Genomic DNA, 24,248 nt, shown 5'->3' on the forward strand with positions numbered 1-24,248 from the left:
GCCCTGTTCTCCAATTAATTGGAACTACTTCATCATGCTTCACATAGCAGGTGGATAAAGAGTACCCTTTCACAATCCTTGCAGCCGGCGATATTCTCGAAGTGCTGTTGCAGCATTGCTGTTGTTCTGATAATAGAGTTTCACGAATAATGCCCTGCTTCTTTTATCCAAGCTCATGCTGACACGCCAACAAGCGCACTGCGACGGGGCAGCTGTGAGAGACCATGAATCGCGATGACTGATCACGGCCATAGTACGAGGGCAGTTCAATAAGTAATGCAACACATTTTTTTTTCTGAAACAGGGGTTGTTTTATTCAGCATTGAAATACACCAGTTTATTCCCCAATCTTTTAGCTACACAACACTATTTTTCAACGTAATCTCCATTCAATGCTACCTTCAAATGAGGGCCTGTATGCCTGCACGGTACCATTCCACTGGTCGATGTCGGAGCCAACGTCGTACTGCATCAATAACTTCTTCATCATCCGCGTAGTGCCTGCCACGGATTGCGTCCTTCATTGGGCCAAACATATGGAAATCCGACGGTGCGAGATCGGGGCTGTAGGGTGCATGAGGAAGAACAGTCCACTGAAGTTTTTTGAGCTCCTCTCGGGTGCGAAGACTTGTGTGAGGTCTTGCGTTGTCATGAAGAAGGAGAAGTTCGTTCAGATTTTTGTGCCTACGAACACGCTGAAGTCGTTTCTTCAATTTCTGAAGAGTAGCACAATACACTTCAGAGTTGATCGTTTGACCGTGGGGAAGGACATCGAACAGAATAACCCCTTCAGCGTCCCAGAAGACTGTAACCATGACTTTACCGGCTGAGGTATGGCTTTAAACTTTTTCTTGGTAGGGGAGTGGGTGAGGCGCCACTCCATTGATTGCCGTTTTGTTTCAGGTTCGAAGTGATGAACCCATGTTTCATCGCCTGTAACAATCTTTGACAAGAAATTGTCACCCTCAGCCACATGACGAGCAAGCAATTCCGCACAGATGGTTCTCCTTTGCTCTTTATGGTTTTCGGTTAGACAATGAGGAACCCAGCGGGAACAAACCTTTGAATATCCCAACTGGTGAACAATTGTGACAGCACTACCAACAGAGATGTCGAGTTGAGCACTGAGTTGTTTGATGGTGATCCGTCGATCATCTCGAACGAGTGTGTTCGCACGCTCCGCCATTGCAGGAGTCACAGCTGTGCACTTCCGGCCCGCACGCGGGAGATCAGACAGTCCTGCTTTGCCCAACGACTCACCGTGCTTTTGTCCACTGCCAGATCACTGTAGACATTCTGCAAGCGCCTATGAATATCTGAGATGCCCTGGTTTTCCGCCAAAAGAAACTCGATCACTGCCCGTTGTTTGCAACGCACATCCGCTACAGACGCCATTTTAACAGCTCCGTACAGCGCTGCCACCTGTCAGAAGTCAATGAAACTATACGAGACGAAGCGGGAATGTTTGAAAATATTCCACAAGAAATTTCCGGTTTTTTCAACCAAAATTGGCCGAGAAAGAAAAATGTGTTGCATTACTTATTGAACTGCCCTCGTAGGAACTGGACGTTGGCGCTGTGACGCATGGAAAGCTTGCACCCCATACGCTGGACGTTAATGCTACAAAGTTTCGTACTTGTACTGTAATTAGTTTCCATGTTTTAACGCGTTGAGTAGGTAATGTTTGATTATAACCACCCGGTACATTCGTTTCATTAGCTGTCACCTCTACCACATTGTGTCACGTGTAATCAGTATTACAGTTTTTCGAAACAATGATAATAGTAATGGTCTTTTAAAAATAATTTAGTTTCATGACCGAAGTACAACTGAACCCTTTCGTTTTCACTTCTCAGAGAGTTACAGTTTACCACTCTGGGGATAATTACTCCCACGCTGGGAAACACTGAACTAGTGTCACGTGTGCTACATACTCAGATAGTGCAGAGAAGATGGGTATAACGCAATCCACGTAATTTTCAGACAAGTTACGGTTCTGCATACAGCACTGGGGTACAGAGGCTGCAAGGAGTGCCAGCATTGCCACGCTGCATTCGACATTGTGGTACAGGCCCAGCACCTGGCGTGACGGTGTGGGGTGCTACCTGGTACGAGACCTGATCACTTTGGTTCGAACAGACGGGAATATGGGAAGCAGCCGTAACATTTATAACACAGGAAGCCCGGTGACTGTGCCCTACCTTGGAGGTCTGCTCGATGCAATAATTCACCAAGTTAATGCAAGACCGCATGTAGCCCATGCTGTCCTATCCCAGCTCGATAAGGAGGTTATTCCTCTGTTGCCCGGCCAACACGCCGTCCAGGTGTCTCACACACTGAAAATGTCTTGTAAGGGGTTTCCGAAAGATTAGTTCGCAGCCACTTGCTGGCCATTGAGATTGATGAACTCGAGCATAGAGCTGAACCAGCATGCCGTTCTGGATCCGTATATGTCAACCGAGCTCAGTTCGACTCGATGTTCAACCCAGCTAGAGCCATTGTTTCTGCCAGAGATGGTATCTATGTGTAGTACATTTTGCACACTGTACACGCAAAGTCACGTACAACTTCAGTCATGTATTCCTCCTGATGTACTGTATTCGCACAATAAGAAATATTTCGTTATTTTTATTCTTTCCGATGAACAAATTTAATAATCAGCTATTTAGTCATCGAACACCTTTCGCTTCATAATAAAACATGACATGGTTAATCGTTATACACTATGGGCGACCAAGAGATAAAAAGTGTCCGGAGACTTGGTTGAAAATGATAATAAGCTTAGATGCCGTACCGAGTCAAATGCTTTTCGGAAATCAATCTGACTGCCTCAGTCCATGGCTTTCAGGATGTCATGTGGGAAAAGTGCCAGTTGTCTATCACATGATCTATGTTTACGAGATCAGTGCTGGTTGGCATGCAGGAGGTCGTACTGTTTGCTATACCTCATTACGTTCCACGAGCAGTGATAGTTTGACCGAGTAGGTCCAGTTCCATGCGCTTCCCATCTTGATCCCTCAGACTCTGTGGCTACGGAGACATCTAAAGTCATTGTTGGCTTCCTAGAACATGGACAACATACGAGGGTCACTCCAAAAGAAATGCACACTTTTTTTTTTAAATCCATCTTTTATTCTACATGTTTGAAAGTTTTACAGTGTGTATATACATCCTTTAGGAACAATATTTACATTTCTCCACATAATTTCCATCCCTCTGAACTGCCTTGCGGCATCTTGGAACCAGCGCCTGTATACCCGCACGGTTAAATTCTGGACCAACCTGTTGGAGCTACTGTTTGGCAGCGTCATCTTCAAAAAATGGCTCTGAGCACTATGGGACTTAACATCTATGGTCATCAGTCCCCTAGAACTTAGAACTACTTAAACCTAACTAACCTAGGGACAGCACACAACACCCAGCCATCACGAGGCAGAGAAAATCCCTGACCCCGCCGGGAATCGAACCCGGGAACCCGGGCGCGGGAAGCGAGAACGCTACCGCACGACCACGAGATGCGGGCCGCCATCTTCAAACCTTGTTCTACGAAGAGAGTCTTTCAGTTTCCCAAAGAGATGATAGTCACATGGAGCTAGGTCAGGACTGTAAGGCGGGTGTTTCAGTGTTGTCCATCCGAGTTTTGTGATCGCTTCCATGGTTTTTTGAGTGACATATGGCCGTGCACTGTCGTGCAACAGCAAAATATCCTGCTTTTTCCAATGTGGTCGAACATGACTCACTCGAGCTTAAAGTTTCTTCAGTGTCGTCACATATGCATCAGAATTTATGGTGGTTCCACTTGGCATTATGTCCACAAGCAAGAGTCCTTCGGAATCGAAAAACGCCTTAGCCATAACTTTTCCTGCAGAAGGTGTGGTATTGAATTTTTTTTTCTTGGGTGAATTTGCATGATGCCACTCCATTGATTGTCTCTTTGTGTCTGGTGAAAAATGATGGAGCCATGTTTCATCCCCTGTCCCAATTCTTACATGAAATTCATCTCTACGATTCTCGTACTGTTCCAAAAGTTCGCTGCATACCGTTTTTCTTGTTTCTTTATGAGCCACTGTCAACATCCTGAGAACCCACCTGGCACAAACCTTTCTTAACGCCGACATTTTCAGTATTCTGCAGACACTACCTTCCCCTATCCCAACGTAACGTGGCTATTCGTTCACTGTGACTCGTCTGTCAGCAGTCACCAATTCGTCAACTCTCTGCACATAGTCTGGAGTGTGTGCAGTACGAGGCCTGCCGCTGCGAGGACAATCCTCAATATTGCCGTGCCCGCTTTCATCATGTAACCTGCTTGCCCACCGACTAACTGTACTGCGATCGACAGCAGCGTCTCCATACACCTTTTTCAACCTCTTGTGGATGTTTCCCACCGTCTCGTTTTCACAGCACAGGAATTCTATGACGGCACGTTGCTTCCGACGAACGTCAAGTGTAGTAGCCATCTTGAAGACATGCTGTGACGGCGCCACTCATGGGAACAGGTTGAACTAAGTTTGAAAACAAACAGGAAGGATGTATCTAAACACTGTAAAACTTCCACACATGCAGAATGAAAACTGTATTTTTACAAAAATAGTGTGCATTTCTTTTGGAGTGAGCTTCGTACATACGTAACAAAAGCTTCTCTCGCACGCCCAAGATCAAATGCATTGGCAGCCAAACGCGGTTGCGTTAGCTTGTGTGTGTTTATTTTTTTATTTTTTTAAAAGAAGAAGGAGGAAGCAAAGATTAGGGTTTGAGAAGTAGGGCTGAAGAATCTGTAGTAACGAGTGGTACCCACACTAGGCAAGTGCTGTTGTGTCAATGGGCTCATGTCTACCATAGGACAGAATGTTCCACGTCTCAACAAGTATTAATTTCCCGGCGCACGTTTCTAGGCCTTATTTCTAATTTTTATCAGCATCGTATTTTGTGAGAACACGGGACACATTTTTAAACACCCAGATCTCACACGTAGCTGTGTAGCGGGTTTCAAAAATTGTTAATCCTTTGTTTTAGTAGAACAGGTAATCCTGTTGTCTCAGTTTCACTAGATGAAGTTCCTCCATCGATAAAAGAAAGTGGTTTTCGATAGCAAGGACCGAATGCGGCAAGCTCTGCGCCAAAGGCATATGACAAGCTGAAGTGTTATCGAGTTATCAGCCGAGCCGTGGAGTCGTGTTGTCGCAACGTTTCGGCGAGTTCCCTGCTCATCCACAGGCAAAACGTCGCTTTCACGTCCACTTCGTTCCTTTATAGACGTTGGACAGCAGACTACAGGCTTATAAAGTATCGAACAGGAAAGTATCGAACAGGGAGTGAAGCGGACACTTCGCTTGAAGGCGACGAGCAGAAAATCCGTCTATGTATTGCCACAACACGACACCATGACTCGAATGACACTCGTACAAGATTTTAACCGTAAAATTCGTCAAGAAAGCGTGCTTTCTCTTTTATGACATGCTTTTTTTGCAAAGCAGTAGACCGGGCTTATTCAATACATTACGTTAGATTTGTGTCGGAGAATGAATCAATCATATAAATTTATAAAAAATTATCCAGTCTCTGGTACTGTAGGTATAAGCACTTTAAAATATAATGATTTTTCAAACGTTTGGCCGGCCAGGGTTGCCGAGCGGTTCTAGGCGCTACAGTCTGGAACCGCGCGACCGCTACGGTCGCTGGTTCGAATCCTGCCTCGAGCGTGATTGTGTGTGATGTCCTTAGGTTAGTTAGGTTTAAGTAGTTCTAAGTTCTAAGGGACTGATGACCTCAGAAGTTACGTCCAATAGTGTTCAGAGCCATTTGAACCAATCGAACGTTTGCGAAGGTACAGATGGAATTTATGCTAAATCTATCTCTCGCAAGAGTAACTGGGTTTTCACGTACATTAACGAGCGGAAAGTGGATTTCGGTATAGCATTTAAAAAACTGTGATGAACATTTGTTGGTACCATGAGTACGCTTTTAGCGAGCATAAACTTGCCTTTCGACGGCAACACTGTTCCGGTGCTTTCGTCAGCCATCAATAACTGGTCAACTGTGAACCGTAAGCCGTTGAGGATAAACTATATGAAGGTCGAAAAATTGTAAAGAGCTTCCTCGTTCCATTTGTGATAAAAAAGTCTTCGGAATAGAAAACGTGAAAAACATTCTAAAATTGAAACTGGTTTCGCTACACATTTATTACACTTCGTACTATTATTTATGCAGTGTTACCATTATTTTACGTTTTCGTTTGGTCCAGACTTAAAAAACGCAAAATTGAGGAAAATTTAGACTCGTGGAAAATGATAAACCCCCAAACTATGAGCGAAGACACATGTAACTGACATATATGTTTAAGAATATCGTAATCCTCTCCAAATGGCTCTGAGCACTATGGGACTTAGCATCTGAGGTCATCAGTCCCATAGAACTTAGAACTACTTGAACCTAACTAACCTAAGGACATCACACACATCCATGCCCGAGGCAGGATTCAAACCTGTGACCGCAGCGTTCGCGCGGTTCCAGACTCAAGCGCCTAGAACCGCTCGACCACAGCGGGCGGCTGCAATCCTCTCCGACACTTCGTATAAAATCTGTCTAAGTGAAGGAAATTAAATGTGCAATGCAATGTTTAGACAATAATTTGTAGCAATGAATTCCATCAGTTTTTAAAAAATGACAGACGTAACAGCAACTAAAAACTCATCAAAAAAATTTAAATCAGTATCTGGGTATAACGTAATCGAGCTGTTTTCCGACATTCTACGACCACAAATTATAAGTTCAAGACACGCGTTTTTCATAGTTCATCCTTTCTGCTCGGGCAGGTCGGTTAGAAAAATTAAAAAGTGAAATGGATAGGTTAAAGTTAGGTATAGTGGGAATTAGTGAAGTTCGGTGGCAGGAGGAACAAGAGTTTTGGTCAGGCGAATACAGGGTTATAAATACAAAGTCAAATGGGAGTAATGCAGGAGTAGGTTTAATAATGAATAAAAAAAAATAGGAACGCGGGTAAGCTACTACAAACAGCATAGTGAACGCATTATTGTGGCCAAGATAGACACGAAGCCCACGCCTACTACAGTAATACAAGTTTATATGCCAACTAGCTCTGCAGATGAAGAAGAAATTGAAGAAATGTATGATGAAATAAAAGAAATTATTCAGATAGTTATTCAGATAGTGAAGGGAGACGAAGATCTAATAGTCATGGGTGACTGGAATTCGGTAGTAGGAAAAGGGAGAGAAGGAAACGTAGTAGGTGAATATGGATTGGGGCTAAGGAATGAAAGGGGTAGCCGCCTGGTAGAATTTTGCACAGAGCACAACTTAATCATAGCTAACACTTGGTTCAAGAATCATAAAAGAAGGTTGTATACATGGAAGAAGCCTGGAGATACTGACAGATTTCAGATAGATTATATAATGGTAAGACACAGATTTAGGAACCAGGTTTTAAATTGTAAGACATTTCCAGGGGCAGATGTGGACTCTGACCACAATCTATTGGTTATGAACTGTAGATTAAAACTGAAGAAACTGCAAAAAGGTGGGAATTTAAGGAGATAGGACCTGGATAAACTGACTAAACCAGAGATTGTACAGAGTTTCAGGGAGAGGATAAGGGAACAGTTGAAAAGAATGGGGGAAAGAAATACAGTAGAAGAAGAATAAGTAGCTTTGAGGGCTGAAGTAGTGAAGGCAGCAGAGGATCAAGTACGTAAAAAGACGAGTGGTAATAGAAATCCTTGGGTAACAGAAGAAATATTGAATTTAATTGAAAAAAGGAGAAAATATAAAAATGCAGTAAATGAAGCAGGCAAAAAGGAATACCAACGTCTCAAAAATGATATCGACAGGAAGTGCAAAATGGCTAAGGAGAGATGGCTAGAGGATAAATGTAAGGATGTAGAGGCTTATCTCACTAGGGGTAAGACAGATAATGCCTACAGGAAAATTAAAGAGACCTTTGAAGAAAGGAGAACCACTTGTATGAATATCAAGAGCTCAGATGGAAACCCAGTTCTAAGCAAAGAAGGAAAAGCAGAAAGGTGGAAGGAGTATATAGAGGGTCTATACAGGGACGATGTACTTGAGGACAATATTATGGAAATGGAAGAGGATGTAGATGAAATGGGAGATATGATACTGCGTGAAGAGTTTGACTGAGCACTGAAAGACCTGAGTCGAAACAAGGCCCCGGGAGTAGACAACATTCAATTAGAACTACTGACGGCCTTGGGAGAGCCAGTCCTGACAAAACTCTACCATCTGGTGAGCAAGATGTATGAGATGTATGAGACAGGCGAAATTCCCTGAGACTTCAAGAAGAATATAATAATTCCAATCCCAAAGAAAGCAGGTGTTGACAGATGTGAAAATTACCGAACTATCAGTTTAATAAGTCACGGCTGCAAAATACTAACACGAATTCTTTACAGACGAATGGAAAAACTAGTAGAAGCCGACATTGGGGAAGATCAGTTTGGATTCCGTATAAATGTTGGAACACGTGAGGCAATACTGACCCTACGACTTATCTTAGAAGCTAGATGAAGGAAAGGCAAACCTACGTTTCTAGCATTTGTAGACTTAGAGAAAGCTTTTCAGAATGTTGACTGGAATACTCTCTTACAAATTCTGAAGGTTGCAGGGGTAAAATATAGGGAGCGAAAGGCTATTTACAATTTGTATAGAAACCAGATGGCAGTTATAAGAGTTGAGGGGCATGAAAGGGAAGCTGTGGTTGGGAAGGGAGTAAGACAGGGTTGTAGCCTCTCCCCGATGTTATTCAATCTGTATATTGAGCAAACAGTGAAGGAAACAAAAGAAAAATTCGGAGTAGGTATTAAAATTCATGGAGAAGAAATAAAAACTTTGAGATTCGCCGATGACATTGTAATTCTGTCAGAGACAGCAAAGGACTTGGAAGAGCAGTTGAACGGAATGGATAGTGCCTTGAAAGGAGGATATAACATGATCATAAGCAAAAGCAAATCGAGGATAATGGAATATAGTCGAATTAAGTCGGGTGATGCTGAGGGTATAAGATTAGGAAATGAGACACTTAAAGTAGTAAAGGAGTTTTGCTATTTGGGGAGCAAAATAACTGGTGACGGTCAAGTAGAGAGGATATAAAATGTAGACTGGGAATGGCAAGGAAAGCGTTTCTGAAGAAGAGAAATTTGTTAACATCGAGTATAGATTTAAGTGTCAGGAAGTCGTTTCTGAAAGTATTTGTGTTGTGTCTAGACAAGACAGCCTACACACAATGAGAGGAAGCCGAAAGGCACGCGCTTAAACTCACGCAGGCTGGCGTGAGGTCTGAAACAGGATACGTAATGAATGCTATAAAGAAAAGTACGTAGCTTCTGGAATACTTAACTTTAATCCATAATTGTATAACATCGCTCTTGTACAGATATAATGTCCATTTCAATATACTTGGTGATGGCGCCTTGCTAGGTCGTAGCAAATGACTTAGCTGAAGCCTATGCTAACTATAGTCTCGGCAAATGAGAGCGTGATTGTCAGTGAACCATGGCTAGCAACGTCGGCTGTACAGTTGGGGCGAGTGCCAGGACGTCTCTCTAGACCTGCCGTGTGGTGGCGCTCGGTCTGCAATTACTGACAGTGGCGACACGCGGGTCCGACGTATACTATCGGACCGCGGCCGATTTAAAAGGCTACCACCTAGCAAGTGTGGTGCCTGGCGGTGACACCACAATTTGTATGGAGTGTAGCCATGTATGGAAGTGAAACATGGACGATAAATAGTTTAGACAAGAAGAGAATAGAAGCTTTCGAAATGTAGTGCTACAGAAGAATGCTGAAGATTAGATGGGTAGATCACATAACTAATGAGGAGGTATTGAATAGAATTGGAGAGAAGAGAAGTTTGTGGCACAACTTGACTAGAAGAAGGGATCGGTTGGTAGGACATGTCCTGAGGCATTAAGAGATCGCCTTTTAGTATTGGAGGGCAGCGTGGAGGGTAAAAATCGTAGAGGAAGACCAAGAGATGAATACACCAAGCAGATTCAGAAGGATGTAGGTTGCAGTAGGTACTGGGACATGAAGAAGCTTGCACAGGATAGAGTAGCATGGAGAGCTGCATCAAACCAGTCTCAGGACTGAAGACAACAACAACAACCACCTTTCTGCTCACGCATAAAAAGCAAAAATTGATCTACATGTCGAATTAAACCGAAAACATCAGAGGAGTTAAGGGGTTAAACCGTAAGCATAAAGGCGGACATCCGCTTATTGACATACTTTGCCACCATTGTTGTTATTGTTTAATGCTGTTCTTGCGAGCCGCCCTTCATATATTTCACCACCATTAAAGTGTTATTTTGGGCTTGATGAGAGAAACAGACGTCAAAAAACTAATTTACTTCCCCAACTGACATTAGAACCGTATTAAAAGTCAGCCTAGTGAATTAGTGTATACGGTGTAAAACGAAAATTTGAAAGAAAGCTCAGATGTTTCAGTTTCCCTCCATGCCCTCCACTACGGCTGCCAATCTTTACGATCTGTAGTGCGTGGTGTGTACGGTGCAAAGTATATACATGTGTAGTGCATGTAGCTGTTGGAACTGTATCATGTCAGATTGGAACACGAAAGTCTTTAAAATGTGCTATCATAAAACGCTTGTTCCATTTCCGTGGGAAATCTCTGTCATAGCACATCATCTGCACTTTTCAGCACTTCACAAAATGTTTTCACTCCTACCAGCACTTCCATCGCTGAAGAGCCACTGTCCCTCTCCACACATCCAGTAGGCGAGCTCATTTTACCTTTGTTAGTGTGGTGTAGGGGCTGCGCTGGCTCAATGCCCAGGCGTATCAAGGCCTTTATTACGGCCAGAGGTGGTTGTTCTGGGTACTGATTTCTCAGGATCTATGCACCAAAATTGCGTGAAAATCTATTCACATGTCAGTTCTAGTATAATATATTAGTCCAACGAATACCCGTTTATCATCTGCATTTCTTCTTGGTGTAGCAGTTTTAATGGCCAGTAGTGTTTTACCTTAACTCCGCCAACACCTCTGGTCTGCATCATCTGTCTCCTACGCCACTTATAACTAGTTCAGTCACATCAAATGTCAGTAGGAAGGAAACAGGACGAATTTAAGCGAGATGTCGAGTGAGAACTCAGAATCAAGGTGAACCTTACTAGGAAGAAATGTGAAATCATGGAATTTTTAACACTGATCTCATGGGTTTTTCACAGAGGCTATGGGTTTATGGTGTAGAATCGCAAGAAACATAAAATCGGAGAATGTAAAATCGAAGTTCCACTGCTGTCTTTAAACAATATACCGGATTTATTTATTAAAATCCGAATGTACCATGTAGGCATTCACTTTACCAAAGCGTAATTAGTGACATTTGACTACAATGCTGCTCTTTTGGTACCTTTGTAACACCTATTTTCGACCTATTTTGTATCTGTATCGATATTTCTATGACAATTTGTAGTGTTTCTTATGTCGCGTGTTGTATCTGTCATTCTTTGACTGAGCATGCTTATTTCAGTTGTATCACTTTTTGAACTATGTTGTTTAATCTGTGCTTGTGAGTTTGGATAACTACTGGAATGGTTGTTACATAATGTACTGTAAATTACTTGGTCCATATTTAGGGAACATAGGGTCGAATGTAAAAGATGTGAGTAAGCCTCGCAGCTACGGAAGTAGCCTGGTGGAATGGAAAAGGTGTGGCTGACGTGCAAGTGGCAACTCGTCCTTTGTGACGGGTAAGGAGTCTGGGCTGAGCAGTGCTGTGGTTAACACCTCGCTAGCAGTAGCGGATCACTGTGGCTCATATTCTTCGAGTTTTGAGGCCGTAAGAGGTTAGGAGCAGTATTTATGGGACTGAGATGCTGCAGTTTGTGATACTGGTATCATGGCATGGTTTTGGGACGTATAAAATATAATTCCGACGGCAAGAAGATATGTAACAGGGCGAGGTCAACAGTAATGCCATGACTGCATTGCCACCATGTTAACAGCCACTGCAAATTAGGCCATCAGTACTGCAAGCCTTCCACATTTATCACTCTGTAAATGGACCAGGAATTTGTGAAATTTGGTTGATTTTAATAATAATCGTGGTGTAGTTAAAAACTATCTTACATCCATGGTTATCACAAACCTGGACAGGAATCATATCCTAGTGGATTTAATTTCGAGTGTCCTAACGTATTATGGAAAGACTTATTCGGCAGCTGTAAAAATAGTTGTGATTGCTTTCTAATATGTGGAGTTGCAATGTTTAAAGGTCAGTTTTATGGTACGAGAAATACTCCACTTCCAGTGCATTTTTAAACCAATCTGCAGTAATTTTTTAAATAATTTGTCTTGCTTGAAAAGCTGCCTGAAAATAGTGAAGTTGATCTAAAGCGAAAAATATTATTAATGGTTGCTTTCATACATTTTGATCAGAATTACAAAGTTTTATCAGTGTGTATTTCTTGAGGAAGTGTTTGAACTTGAATTTAATGTTGTGTTGGCATTCGCACAGCCAACTATATTTTGAGTAGGTTAATAGGCTTCTTATCAAAGCACATTTGTTAATTAAAAATTTATAGTTCGTTGTGCTTTACTTAATAATTATTGATGTAAATACTTAGCCGTTCTCATACACACTTGTATAGTTTTGTTGAGGAGCATGGTCCTCAAACCATGAAAGTTTAAGGGTCTTCTTGTGGTAGGCTAGTTATTAATGAGGCAAACCAAAGGCTCCTTCAGAGCTAGTGCAGTTAGATTTGCATTTTGTTTAATTGCTTCGAACTGAGTGCAAGAAAGGAATATTTACTGTGTTAGCTATTCTAATGAAAGTTGGTTAATGCACAGGCATAGAGACCCTGTACTAAGCAATGATGTTATAGAATATGATCACTAACAGACCGCCTGATTTAAATCAAAATCGTTTCATGCTCTTCCATGTTTAGTGTTGCTACTAGTTTCATGTGTGTTGGTGATTGTTTCTTTAAACTGCTGCATCTAGTTCATTTAAGGTACGTGTTGTTGAGAGGCAATGTTGCTGTTTGCTATCTCACCGGCCATTTGTTTGTCTGATTTTCAGATCAGTAGTACATTTACTTGCAAGGTTAGGTTACTGTGTTGTAGTGTGAACACAAATAAGGAAAACGTTTTGTGTGTGTGTGTGTTAAGGAAGGTTAGGTTACTCTTAGCTTTGCCTTCTGCTTTATTAAATCGCTTGACACAAGTATGCCTAATTAGGCTGGCGACCGATATTAACAACTTGCTTTTGTGCTGGGAGAACGTCTGTTCCTAACCCACCTGTTTACTGTTGGCTATAATCTGCTGGAGTGTTTCGGAAACGGATTCATGTTTGATTGATCTGTTCCCATTGGTTATCTCACCGTCACAACTTCAAGAAATTTCTTGCCGACGTTTAACGTCAGCATCGATTGCCGTTTATGGTCGGTGTTACCATTACAAATCGAAAGGCACCAGTTCATATTAATACCATGCATGCGAAAGTCACTCTGTGTGAGGTTTTCATGGCTAAACCGGTGAACCGATTTGGATTAAATTTAATCTAAGAAGAAGAAGACAATAGAAGAAGAAGACCATAGGGTACTTTATAAAGTAAACAAAAAATAAAAGGGAACAAATAAATGGCCCAGGGAACAGCTTTTTACATCAGTAGCCATAAATCATGATAAAAATTATTGCTTAATGTAGACGTATAATGTATAGCTACCTAAATAGCATGACAGATAGACAGATGTGCTGGTCCCGGCGGAGGTTCGAGTCCTCCCTCGGGCACGGGTATGTGTGTTTGTCCTTAGGATAATTTAGGTTAAGTAGTGTGTAAGCTTAGGGACTGATGACCTTAGCAGTTAAGTTTCATAAGATTTCACACATTTGAACATTTCTTTAGGCAGATGTGCACTCTGGCCTCCACCCCTCCGCATGCACCAACAGGCAACAACAGTGTGTTATGCACTGGGACAGTGTGAGGGGGGGTAGGGGGCGGACATAATGAGCTATGCTTACCTGGACACACACACATGTGAGGGTAGCTGAGTTATTGCACGTACAGCAGCTCACATGCTCAACATCACTCATCATAAGAAAACTAATGGTATGCGAGTGGAGTGATGGGAAATAGCTATTTGTTAATAACATCTGCATGTGATCATTTTCCCTCCAGACACCGCACGTTCCTCAAATTTCAGTATAACTATGAAGATCAATGGACAAAAGAGGAATGACTACTGCAGAAAGCTCGCCAATACTGTGTAATGCCGACTCTATCCTTGATAATGGCCTACATTCGGCGTGTAGGAGGAATCCCATACCAAGCTGAACACGACTATTGATGGATAGTTCCCCCAACTTGCAGGGATATTGACGCCTACATTTCATCCGCTTTCTGGAATAGTCCTCGACATTTTCTGTGGGATTAAGATGTGGCGATTTAGTGAGAGAGTGCAGGTTGATAGAGTTCCTGAGTGTTCATCAAACCAGGGATGTATGGGTGCTGCCCTGTGGAGATGCTTGTTTTCATGTACGAATAAGGGAGAGTGCACAGCAAACTAATCGAGAAGATATGGAAGAGAGGGGAACACTTGATCACAGACAATACAGATATAAACGCCTTGGTTTATGTTCACAGTACTCGCTGAGTGGGCTCAAGGCGTGATAAGAAAACACCTCCGAAAAGATTTGAACTACATCCTCGCCTCTGTGCCGCTGGTGCATTCGACGCCTTGCATCATTTGAAAAGATTGATGACTGGACCACAAAACCCCTTACGGTTTTTAAGAGTATATGATTCCAAACGTCCACTGCAAGCAACTGCCTTCGCACTGTTACCTATGAGATAGGTTGAGACGGATGTTCATTCACTGGTAGCAGCACTTCTTGTCGGTTTGCAACCGATGTTCGTGGACAACGTTTAGCACACATCTACGACCCCTGTTGGTTGGAATCTTAGTAGGACCACTGTCTTCACGCCACGTTCGTTGATTGCAACTGTTACACCGTTTCTTTTAGACACTCAGCCAGTCCGCTTTGACACACCAACAAGTCGAGCTACTTCTTTTTGTCATTCGGTGGCATCTCCACGTCCACACATCCTACTGCGATAATTCCATACAACCGACTGCCACACACACACCACTTAACTGCCATGACCTACGTAAGCGATGGAGGTGGCTTGAGTTGCACCAACTACAGCTCCCCAAAGCGACCACTGTACTGTTATAGCAAAATGACTAGTATCTTGCATGGCAAGCTTACGTTGAGTGACACGTTTTCATCACATTTTCTTTACGTCCGACTGGATAAACGATTCAGGTAAATTTGATACCACATTGCAACTAAATTAACGGGTCCTTGTTCCAAGTAACAGACGCAGCCATTCGTACCTCCTAAGACACAAAGAAAAAATGTTGTCAATGTACACAGAAGCGGCAAAGAAACTGGTAAAGGCACTCGTATTCAAATACAGACATATGTAAACATGCAGAATACGGTGCTGCGGCCGGCCGGAGTGGCCGTGCGGTTCTAGGCGCTACAGTCTGGAACCGCTACGGTCGCAGGTTCGAATCCTGCCTCGGGCATGGATGTGTGTGATGTCCTTACGTTAGTTAGGTTTAATTAGTTCTAAGTTGTAGGCGACTGATGACCTCAGAAGTTAAGTCGCATAGTGCTCACAGCCATTTTACGGCGCTGCAGTCGGCAACGTCTATATAAGACAACAAGTGTGTTTCGCAGTTGGTAGATCGGTTACTGCCGCTACAGTGGTAGGTTACCAAGATTTAAGTGAGTTTGAACTTGGTGTTATAGTCTGTGCACGAGCGATGGGACACAGCATCTCGGAGGCAGCGATGAAGAGGGGAGTTTCCCTTACGACAATTTCACGAGTTTACTGTGAATATCAGGAATCCGGTAAAACATCGAATCTCCGACACCGCTGTGGCCGGAAAAATATCCTGCAAGAACGGGACCAACGACAACTGAACAGAACCGTACAACGTGACAGAAGAGCAACACTTCTGCAAACTACTGCAGATTTCAATGCTGGGCCATCAACAACTGTCAGCGTGCGAACCATTCGACGAAACATCATCGATATAGGCTTTCCGAGCCAAAGGCCCACTCAGTACCCTTGATGACTGAAGGACACAAAGCTTTACGCCTCGCCTGAGAATGTCAACACCGACACTGGACTGTTGATCGCAGGAAACATGTTCCCTGGTCGGACGAACCTCGTTTGTATCGAGCCGATGGACGTGTACGGGTACGCGGAAAAGCTCATGAATCCATGGGTCCTGCATGTCAGCAAGGACTTTTCAAGCTGGTGGAGGCTCTGTAATGGTGTGGGGCGTGTTCAGCTGGAGTGATCTAGGACCCCTGATACGTCTAGATACGAATCTGACATGTGAAACGTACCTGTCCGATCATTTGCATCCATTCATGTCCACTGTGCATTCCGACTGACTTGGGCAATTCCAGCAGGACAATGCGACACCCCATAGGTCCAGAATTGCTACACAGTGGCTCCAGGAACACTCTTCTGTTTTAACACTTCCACTGGCCACCAAACGTCCCAGACATGAATAACTGGGATGCCTTGCAACGTGCTATTCAGAAGAATTCTCCACCCCCTCGTACTCTTACGGATTTGTGGAGAGCCCTGCAGGATTCATGGTGTCAGTTCCCTCCAGCACTACTTCAGACATTACAGTGTGTGTTGAATAGGAACACTGTGAAAGATACATATTTTAGCAAAACTATCAAACCTTAGATTGGGTTAAGGTAGGTGAGAAGCCTGTGAGTTAAAACGAGTGTCACTTGCTGGCAGGATCGGTTGTCTGACGGAATGTATTTTTTTTTCTTTTTTCATCGCTAACGCGACAGAAACGAAAAAGAAGCAACGCAGTCGACAAACTGGTTTCCTGGCACGTCGGGGCAGCTTGGAAGTCGTACGGCGCGCAACACGCAGCTCATTTCCCCAGTGGTGAATACCTTGTGGCTACGGCGACGTCCGCAGTATGCCGAAAACATGCATTTAACGTCCACTAGCCAAGTCACTGATGACAGACACCGAACATGCAACATGAATCACAACACAACTCTTCCAAAAGTAGGAATGGTGCAAGAATATAAAATTAGACAATACGACGATACTTGAGCCCCTGATCAGTAAACAAATTAAGAGTGCGGTTGGTACACCTGTGTATTCTGGTAGTACACGAGCAACGCTGTGCACAAACCATCGTGGTTACTTTTTTCTCGTGCTTCCCTTCCATAGAGGGGAATAAACGTGATGTTTTGTTATTCTGTTGACTGTTTGCCTTAACTGCGCAAACAACTTCATTTGTTTCTCTCCAAGGCGCAACACATCATAGTATTTCCTTGGATGGGATACACAGTATATAGGAGCGTGTTATTAGAAGCCTGGATGAGATTGCCGATTGGTGGTGTGTGAGGTACTACGTATAAGTTGCGTTCCATATTAATTCTCACTTTAGTTTTGTTCCATCATTCATGATGCAGAGTAGGATTCAACAGTACAGCTGCAAGTGTGGAGTACTTTGATCTAACCGTAGGCGGCATGACAGTCACTAGTTGAGTGATCCCTGCACAGTACAGCCCAATTTCCCAACTGCTGTCATTACGTGGGTGGACAACATGGAGTGCGATCTTCAAGGACAGCGACTGACAATGTGGTATCTGTGGCAGGAGTGTGCGCACACTGAGGATACTGAGTAAAATTTGATCTAAAACGACCATCTAGGTAGTGATCATACACTTTAAATAATTTTTAATTAACTGTGTTGATCGCAGAGTTCTTTGAACAATATTACCGGTTTCGGTTATAAGACAGCCATCTTCAGGATCTTTGACAAAAGTAACAGAAGAAATCATTACCGCCTACTAATACTCTCTTTAAAAATCTAGAGGGGGCAGGGGTAAAACACAGGGAGCGAAAGGCTATTTACAATTTGTACAGAAACCAGATGGCAGTTATAAGAGTCGAGGGGCACGAAAGGGAAGCAGTGGTTGGGAAGGGAGTGAGACAGCGTTGTAGCCTCTCCCCGATGTTATTCAATCTGTATATTTAGCAAGCAGTAAAGGAAACAAAAGAAAAATTCGGAGTAGGTATTAAAATCCATGGAGAAGAAATAAAAACTTTGAGGTTCGCCGATGACATTGCAATTCTGTCAGAGACAGCAAAGGACTTGGAAGAGCAGTTGAATGGAATGGACAGTGTCTTGAAAGGAGGGTATAAGATGAACATCAACAAAAGCAAAACGAGGATAATGGAATGTAGTAGAATTAATTCAGGTGATGCTGAGGGTATTAGATTAGGAAATGAGACATTTAAAGTAGTAAAGGAGTTTTGCTATTTGGGGAAGAAAATAACTGATGATGATCGAAGTAGAGAGGATATAAAATGTAGACTGGCAAAGGCAAGGAAAGCGTTTCTTAAGAAGAGAAATTTGATAACATCGAGTATTGACTATGGCCGCACGAAGCGAATTAACAGTCTTTGACCACGGAATGATAGTTGGAGCTAGACACATGGAACATTCCATTTCGGAAATCGTCAGGGAATTCGGTATTCCAATGTGCACAGTGTCAAGAGCGTGCCGAGAACACCAAATTTCAGGCATTACCTCTTACGAGGTGCATTCAAGTTCTAAGGCCTCCGATTTTTTTTCTCCGGACTGGAAAGAGATAGAAACATGCGCATTGTTTTAAAATGAGGCCGCGTTCATTGTCAATACGTCCCAGAGATGGCAGCACTGTACGGCAGATGGAATTTTGCCGCCAGCAGCGAGAATGAGAACTGTTTTAAATACTTAAAATGGCGACGTTTTCCTTACTTGAACAGTGTGCAATCATTCGTTTTCTGAATCTGCGTGGTGTGTAGCCAATTGAATTTCATCGACAGTTGAAGGAGACATGTGGTGATGGAGTTATGGATGTGTCGAAAGTGCGTTCGTGGGTGCGACAGTTTAATGAAGGCAGAACATCGTGTGACAACAAACCGAAACAACCTCGCGCTCGCACAAGCCGGTCTGACGACATGATCGAGAAAGTGGAGAGAATTGTTTTGGGGGATCGCCGAATGACTGTTGAACAGATCGCCTCCAGAGTTGGCATTTCTGTGGGTTCTGTACACACAATCCTGCATGACGACCTGAAAACGCGAAAAGTGTCATCCAGGTGGGTGCCACGAATGCTGACGTACGACCACACGGCTGCCCATGTGGCATGTTGCCAAGCAATGTTGACGCGCAACGACAGCATGAATGGTCGGTTGTGACAGTGGATGAGATGTGGATGCCGTTTTTCAATCCAGAAACAAAGCGCCAGTCAGCTCAATGGAAGCACACAGATTCACCGCCACCAAAAAAATTTCGGGTAACCGCCAGTGCTGAAAAAATGATTGTGTCCAAATTCTGGGACAGCGAGGGCGTAATCCTTACCCATTGCGTTCCAAAGGGCACTACGGTAACAGGTGCATTCTACGAAAATGTTTTGAAGAACAAATTCCTTCCTGCACTGCAACAAAAACGTCCAGCAAGGGCTGCGCGTGTGCTGTTTCACCAAGACAACGCACCCGCACATCGAGCTAACGTTACGCAACAGTTTCTTCGTGATAACAACTTTGAAGTGATTGCTCATGCTCCCTACTCACCTGACCTGGCTCCTAGTGACTTTTGGATTTTTCCAACAATGAAAGACACTCTCCGTGGCCGCACATTCACCAGCCGTGCTGCTATTGCCTCAGCGATTTTCCAGTGGTCAAAACAGACTCCTAAAGAAGCCTTCGCCGCTGCCATGGAATCATGGCGTCAGCAGGGCGATTACGTCGAGAAGTAACGCCAGTTTCATCGATTTCGGGTGAGTAGTTAATTAGAAAAAAAATCGGAGGCCTTAGAACTTGAATGCACCTCGTACTACCGCCATCTACACATTGCTATCCCATGACTTCTGTCGCCTCAGCGTACATCACTATACGAGTGTAATCCCAAAAGTAAGGTCTCCTATTTTTTTTATAAGTACACAACTCTGTTTTGGTAGCAGTTGGTCACACTGTTATGAAGAGTGCTTCACGCGCTGTGTGTAAACATGTGCACGCCGCGCTGAGGCGCTCAGTCTTGGCTTGGCAGCCGTTGAGAATGGAGTTCCCGTTGGATGTTACCGCCAAGTGCGAATTGCGCGCAGTTATTCGGTTTTTGAACGCAAAGGGCCCTGCGCCGATTGAAATCCATCGCCAATTGACGGAAGTGTGTGTGGTGAGTCGTGCATGGATGTCAAAAATGTTCGTAAGTGGTGTAGAGAATTTGCAGCTGGTCGGACCGAAATTCACGACGAACAAAGGAGCGGGAGACCGTCAATTCCTAAGGAGACAGTGTTGAAGGTTGAGCAAAGCCTGAGTGAAGATCGGCGGATCACCCTGGATGATATCTGCACGTTGGTTCCTGAGGTTTCCCGAAGTACCGCTCACAGAATTTTAACGGAAACACTGAACTATCAGAAGGTGTGCGCAAGATGGGTGCCACGCATGCTGACTGAGGACCACATTCGGCAACGAGTTGATGCTTCACGCTAATTTCTTAACCGCCTTGCAGCCGAACAGATAACTTTCTGGACACGGTTGACGAAACCTGGGCATACCACTTTACACCTGAGACCAGGCAACAATCACGCCAGTGGTGGCATACTTCTTCGCCAAAGCCGCGGAAATTCAAACAAACACAGTCTGTCGGTGAGTATCCATGACAGATGCGCTTCTGACTACATCTACATCTACATCTACATACATACTCCGCAATCCACCATACGGTGCGTGGCGGAGGGTACCTCGTACCACAACTAGCATCATCTCTCCCTGTTCCACTCCCAAAGAGAACGAGGGAAAAATGACTGCCTATATGCCTCTGTACGAGCCCTAATCTCTCTTATCTTATCTTTGTGGTATTTCCGCGAAATATAAGTTGGCGGCAGTAGAATTGTACTGCAGTCAGCCTCAAATGCTGGTTCTCTAAATTTCCTCACCAGCGATTCACGAAAAGAACGCCTCCTTTCCTCCAGAGACTCCCACCCGAGTTCCTGAAGCATTTCCATAACACTCGCGTGATGATCAAACCCACCAGTAACAAATCTAGCAGCCCACCTCTGAATTGCTTCTATGTCCTCCCTCAATCCGACCTGATAGAGACCGCAAACGCTCCAGCAGTACTCAAGAATAGGTCGTATTAGTGTTTTATAAGCGGTCTCCTTTACAGATGAACCACATCTTCCCAAAATTCTACCAATGAACCGAAGACGACTATCCGCCTTCCCCACAACTGCCATTACATGCCTGTCCCACTTCATATCACTCTGCAGTGTTACGCCCAAATATTTAATCGACGTGACTCTGTCAAGCGCTACACTACTAATGGAGTATTCAAACATTACGGGATTCTTTTTCCTGTTCATCTGCATTAATTTACATTTATCTACATTTAGAGTTAGCTGCCATTCTCTACATCGGTCACAAATCCTGTCGAAGTCATCTTGTATCCTCCTACACTCACTCAACGACGACACCTTCCCGTACACCACAGCATCATCAGCAAACAGCCGCACATTGCTAGCCACCCCATCCAAAAGATCATTTATGTAGATAGAAAACAAGAGCGGACCTACCACACTTCCCTGGGGCACTCCAGATGACACCCTCACCTCCAATGAACACTCACCATCGAGGACAACGTACTGGGTTCTATTACTTAAGAAGTCTTCGAGCCACTCACATATTTGGGAACCAATCCCATATGCTCGCACCTTAGTTAGGAGTCTGCAGTGGGGCACGGAGTAAAACGCTTACCGGAAGTCAAGGAATATGGCATCCGTCTGATATCCTTCATCCATGGTTCGCAAGATATCAGGTGAAAAAAGCGCGAGTTGCGTTTCGCAGGAGCGATGCTTTCTAAATCCGTGTTGATGCATGGAAAGCAACTTCTCCGTCTTAAGGAAATTCATTATATTCGAACTGAGAATGTGTTCGAGAATCCTGCCACACATGCTGACTGAGGACCACATGCGGCAACGAGGTGATCCTTCCCGCGCATTTATTGGTTCAAATGGCTCTGAGCACTATGGGACTCAACTGCTGAGGTCATTAGTCCCCTACAACTTAGAACTAGTTAAACCTAACTAACCTAAGGACATCACAAACATCCATGCCCGAGGCAGGATTCGAACCTGCGACCGTAGCGGTCTTGCGGTTCCAGACTGCAGCGCCTTTAACCGCACGGCCACTTCGGCCGGCCGCGCATTTATTCACCACCTTCCAGCCGACTCAATTGTCACGGGTGACGAAACCTGGACATACCACTTTACAGTCCGCAGCTCGTGGTCGTGCGGTTGCGTTCTCGCTTCCCACGCCCGGGTTCCCGGGTTCGATTCCCGGCGGGGTCAGGGATTTTCTCTGCCTCGTGACGACTGGGTGATGTGTGCTGTCCTTAGGTTAGTTAGGTTTAAGTAGTTCTAAGTTCTAGGGGACTGATGACCATAGATGTTAATTCCCATAGTGCTCAGAGCCATTTGAACCATACCACTTTACACCTCAGACCAAGCAACAATCACGCCAGTTCATAACTTTGTGAACTGCATCGCCGCTAGCTGGTATGACATTGGCATACAAAAACTGCCACAGCGTCTACAAAAATGAATCGACAGAAATGGTGATTATGTCGAAAAACAGCTAAATGTACAAGCTGTAAACTGACGTAAACCATTGTAGAAATAAACAGGTCTATGTACTTATAAAAAAATAGGAGACCTTACTTTTGGGATTACCGTCATACAATCAGTAGACATTTGAGGACCGAATTGTAAATATTAGTTTATATACCGTTTGGCAGCACGGAACAACTGCGACGTGACTCAAAATGAGTCCTTTTTCCGTTTGCAGCCTTTCGTCTTTTGCGCACTGCAAACGGCACGCACCTGAGCAATACGAATTTAAAACACTGCGGCTTGCTGAATGAAAGGTAAGTGAAGTATTTCCTTTTTCTGAAGGCGAAGTGGGTGTTTCTGAACGTACACCGACCTCTCACAGTGCCCTTTGGTTTACTGAATCTTAACCAAGTATTCACAGTACTTCATCTGGAGGAGAACTTCGCTGGATTACAGAAACCGAGCATGGGTAATTCGTCGCGAAGAGCGGAGGCAGTGATTAAATGTAAATATCCGTGTCAAGGACAACAACCCGAGCCTGTAATAAGGACGACAGAACGACCTGGACTTTGTGTGCTCATTTCGAGCAGTAAAGAAAAAAACAAAATGAAAGGAGAACTATCAACTGTGGGCCAGTGACACAGCGAGGTCACCGAAAGCAACAGCCAGGATCCAAATCACAGCCGCACAAGAGTACTCTTAAGACAAGATACCTCGTCATGATGACTTTCGTATTAAGGAACAGCTGTGGCAATACTCTTCAGTTGTGAAATGTGTTGACAGCCTCAAGTGACAACTTGGATTACATTAACAAGATTCCACGTCAAGGTGACGAGCTAGCGCCTGGGAGAAAGTTGTCTCTCTTCAATGGCAGTTCCTAGTCGTGAATATAAGACAGTAATGTTCGTGCTTTAAGGATAATATTCCGTAGCCTGAGAATACGTAATGCAACAAATATCCGCTGTATGTAATTTCACACCGTGCGGAATTTCACGACTAAAAATAGTATATTTCATACCCGATCAGTTACTTAAATTTTTTACAGAGAAGTGATGAAAGTTTCTCTTTTTCACTGTTTTCACTCAGCAACATAATCAAGATTAACACTTCTTGAAGGAGTAAATATACTCTGAAGCTGTAGTCAAAATGCCCAACTCCTTAAACAGCTATCTACAAGATAATCTAGGATGAGTACCACGTATCTGAGGTATGAAGACTTTCTTCCTTGAAAATGAGTAGCTCTAGAAAATTATTCCGTATGACATTATTGAATGAAAATACGCAAACTGTGTCAGCTTACTGATTTGTCCTCCCCAGAATTTGAAATGATTCTATGTTCGCTCAACTGAATTGTCTTAGGATTTCCAAAATGCGTTTTTTCCTGTCTGAATTCTCATCAATAAGGACACACTAAAATTTTGAAGTTTCCACCCCGTTTATTATTTCCTCATCATGTGTTACACTTATCATTGGTGTAGAACCTCTAGATGTGTAAAAATGAATACGCTGTTTCTTTTTGAAATTGAGAG

Source organism: Schistocerca americana, chromosome 4 (assembly GCF_021461395.2).
Source record: "Schistocerca americana isolate TAMUIC-IGC-003095 chromosome 4, iqSchAmer2.1, whole genome shotgun sequence".
NCBI classification, from domain to species: Eukaryota; Metazoa; Arthropoda; class Insecta; order Orthoptera; family Acrididae; genus Schistocerca; species Schistocerca americana.